This window comes from Alligator sinensis, unplaced genomic scaffold (assembly GCF_000455745.1).
Source record: "Alligator sinensis unplaced genomic scaffold, ASM45574v1 scaffold280_1, whole genome shotgun sequence".
Lineage (NCBI taxonomy): Eukaryota > Metazoa > Chordata > Crocodylia > Alligatoridae > Alligator > Alligator sinensis.
The window spans coordinates 3,166,768-3,171,146 of record NW_005841835.1 but is presented as its reverse complement, the minus strand read 5'-3'; positions in this window follow the sequence as shown (position 1 = coordinate 3,171,146).

The window sequence follows — 4,379 nt, the reverse complement described above, 5'->3', positions numbered from 1 at the left end:
AGGAGGGCGGCGGGAGCCGGGGGCAAGAGGAGGACCATGCAGAGCCAGGGGTGCGGGGCGGGACGCGGAGTGGGGTGGGGGTAGGGAGGGGGATGGTCCGCGCTGCGAGGGGAAACGCGATTATTTCATTATCCCCGCGTGGCACAGCCGGCTGCTGCTAACCGGGAGATAAACAGCCCCGTGACTCGCCGCGGGGGAGAGGGCGGGGGAATGTTTGCCCTGGGAAATGTCTGAATGTGTTGGAACATATAATAAAGGTGTGCAAATACTAAAGTTGAAAGGGAGCGCTAGACTGTGCAGCGCTCGTCCCACGCCTGCTCCATTCGTAACACGACATAACACGAAAGGGAACCGAGCTGTGGCCGAAGACCAGTGGCGCGGCCATGGCCTCAGTTCAGCCCCTGCGGGACACGGACGGCGGGAGTGGAGGGGCCCCGCGCCGCCCCCGGGCGCTGGGCAGGAGCCTCCCCCTCAGGCGCTCGCGGGCTCCCCAGCGCCAGGCTGCACCTTCCTGTTGCACTGCAAACTACAAGGGGTTGTGGATCAGCGGTGTAACATATCTCAGAGCTCCAGTGTATGTTTGATTTCCTAGAACTGTCCTTTTTAAGTGTGTGCTGAACATTTTTTGTTGTTGTTGCTGTTGGTTTGTTTTGCTCTATTTTTGTTACTGTATTGTGAAAACGTTCTCTCTCTCAGGCAATTTATTTATACTGTGTACTTAAGTCTCAGTGGCTACTTGCAGAGGTATGTTTCAAAAGGGTGATGTGCAAGAAGGCTTTTTCTCAGAGGAAAAAAAAAAAGATTATAACCTTTGTTTTTTCCTCCTGGACCTTCTGTTTACATTGATTCCTTTCACAGACTTCTCTTTCCTTTTGTCTTTTCCTCCTTGTCCCACAGACCTTTCAGAATCCAGATGGCTGTTCTTACAGATAAAGGGCGCTTTCTTACTGACAAATAACCGTGGCCAAAACAAAGACTAACTTTCTTATTTGCCCTTTAAAATGATACCAGTGGAGGCTGAGGTGAAACAAGAATTTAGGCTTTTTTTTCTGTTCTTGACTACATCAGTTAGCACCGAACTAATAAATACAGGGGCCAGTAACAATGGGCCCCTGTAACAGTAACAAATTGCTTCTCCACCATAATGCTAAATCATAATGTTACTAATTACAACTAATGGAGAAAAAGAAAGAAAACCTACTCATGTCTATTAATTGCTAGAATTTTTAATAAATCCAAGCAGAGTTAATAGTAGGATTAACTTACTAAGGCATCTAGTTTTGTCGGGGCTTGCTAAGGTTCCTGGTTGCACTGTGTCATGAATTTTTCTTAGTAAAAAACATCAGGCCATTTTGCAGATCATTCCCATCAAAAAATGCAGAAATTAAATGAATGTATAAATAATATCTCAATAGGGTCCTGATCCAATGCCTATTGAAACTATAGAAAGATATCTATTGACTTCAATGGTCATGGGTCAGGCCCTTTTGGTTTAAAAATAATTGCTAATGTGGAAACTGTTACATCCGTATTAAATCATTTTGTGAAAAGCTTTACAGTTTGTATTATTTCCGTCCTTTTATTTTTCAGTGGCCTGCTCATTTAAAAAGAACCTAAAGGATAACTCTTACAATATTTATTAACATTTCACTGAAAACAAGCTTTAAATTGGTTTTAAAAGAGATGAAAATTATGCCGTAGTATTTTTACATCTTTAGAGTTTAATTTCAAATCTTGATCTTTTTTTCCTTAAAAAAGATTTTAATCTAGTGCTCTTACACTGTCATTTTACCCAGAAATACTGTAATGCAGCATTGGCTTAATAAACAGATATATTGTAATCTGCAATCCACTTTTTACTGTTTCCATACAACAACTAGCTGGGCTTAATATTATATACCTATAAAAGAGTATCAAGAAAAAGGTTAATTACATGATATTCAACTTTGGTAAGATATGGAGTAAAGGTTTGGTTTGGTTTGGTTTTTCTTTGTTTGTCTTCATACAAAAATAAGGCAACTTGTAGTGCCATTCTATATAATTATATGCTAAGCTTGCAGACAGACCCACTGTGATTTCAGCTCTCCCAAATTAAATAAAATCAAACTGTGCTAACACTGGGACAGGAGACCACCCATGGTGTGGCAGCAGAGGGTGCTATCAACTCAGAAGATGGCACTTTTTCCTCTTTATCGGTTACAAAGTAACTCAGCACCAGTTAGCATAGCAGCGGAGTTACCAGCCAGTGCACTCTGGATAAAGCACTCTTCCTTTCTTATTCTAAATGAGTATTTGCTATTTTTCAGCTCTAATGTCTCTGCACTGTGGTGGTAGGTAAAGTGATCAAAAGCTGTGTATCTCTGTAAGCTTGCTGTGAAATGAAAGGCCAGGCCTTTTACATTCTAAATAACTGAGTAAAATACCTAAGGGGGGAAAGTGACTTCAGGATCTGGTGTGAAATGTATAAGAAAAGACAAAGCATTATTTCCAATGTTTGGCAAATGTCAAATAAAATTTGTGAACATTTCATATAAAAATGATTCAAGGATTCAAGTAACTATTGCCTTCAGTAGGCACTTAAGAAAAAAAAAACACTTTATCTTCAAAAGGCATAAATACTGTTTAAAATTTAGTATGTGATGGGGTTTTTTTTAAATGTAGTAACATCTCATGAGTTTCATCCAAATCATCCAATGTGTTGACTTAGAATCTGAATATTTTTAATTAATTGCACATTTAATTACTGACACTGGTTTGGTTAAGTCGCACACAGATATATGTGATAGTTTTTAATAGTGTGAGGTCGGTAAGTGCCCTGGGTTTTCATTTCTCATATATCCACATACAGGGGGGAGCACAGATTTTCTTAGCATGTTTCAGACACCACAACATTGCCCTGCTTAAAGATCCCACAAAGGAGGACCAGGGAGAGAACATTTTTCCTCCTCTGGATGTGCTACAGGGGTATAGCTATAAACCATATACTCTGTGAACATGTATCTGGTAATCTTTGGGGCAACTGCAGCCTTAAGCTGGCTGGCTGGAGACAGAGTTGGTGAAGAGACATAAGGCAATTAGGTGGGTAGCCTGGCCTCCGTTAGAGCACCTGGGTTTTGCATAACAGTGGGGATCTGACAGATCTGGAGAATTTGTACATGTGTGATTCCTACGTACCTGAGGGAGCCATATGCAAGGTATTCACCTGGGGTGCAAGGTCTTTATATACATTTTGGTCCACAGAGCCTATCAGGTGGCTTTTTCCACAAGAGGGAAGGGAAACTACAATTCTGCTGGGTCACTTGTTTGAATATTACACATCCATTTCTGAAATATCACTTTAAAACTTACACAGATATAACAAGTTTTAAAATAATGTTTTAAAATGTGAAAGTAATTGTAAATATTAATAGTATAAACATTTTCCTTTTTAATGTACAACTATGACAACCAGACTAAACATATACACTTATTAGCTTCAAATCTTGACCAGTTTACCAAAAATCATTGGCCTGCTGCTAAGACAGGCAAGGAAGACTGATCTCTCAATGCTATTTCCCAATATAACAATGTACAACTTACAGAACACCTTAAAATTCATCAACCCTCCCCCCTTCCCAAATGGAACAAAGAATCAGCTCTTTTCCTAGGATAATCACTTTTTTCAGTTTCTGTGACCCACAGCTCTTGGAAGGCTTACTTGCCTCCAGGGTGTTGTAGCTGAGCATGTGATTCATGAATCCCTAGGGAAGAAAATATTTCCATAGCAGTATGTATTCAGTGCTCCGACCTTCTCCAACACAGAATCTTACTGGGCCACTCAGACCACGCTTAAACCACAAGAAAAAAGAATAATTCAACAATTAAATTTCTTCAAACAAAACGCTTCCAAATATTATATATTGTGGGCAGGAGTAGTGGAATAGGATAGGGGACAAAGAAAGCATATTAAAGGATTTCATATGACACTGACTTATAAACCTAACAAAATGTTCAGAATAAAATTGTGGTTTCACAAGAAAATGTGTTTCTTCCCCATGCCAAAATCTAAAATCACTTTTGGAAGAGAAGTTACTAGCCATCAGTGCTGACTGAATAAAAAAGCATGATGATATAGCTGTGCTCTTTGCATCAAACCTGAAAATTTAAAAATCTTACCATAAAACAGAATTGACTACATTACTTATTGCATGGTCTGTTTTTGTGTATGTCCTGGGATAAAGTCAAGTTTAGATTAGTTTCAGTGTACTGGTAGCCCCAGCTGTGCTTTTTAAAATGTTTCTTATATTACACTTAATATCTTAATATCTGAGTTTACACTGTACAGTCCCTCTGTGAGCCAAGGAAGTTCCTAATCAGGCGGGTATTAATTCCATTTGTAC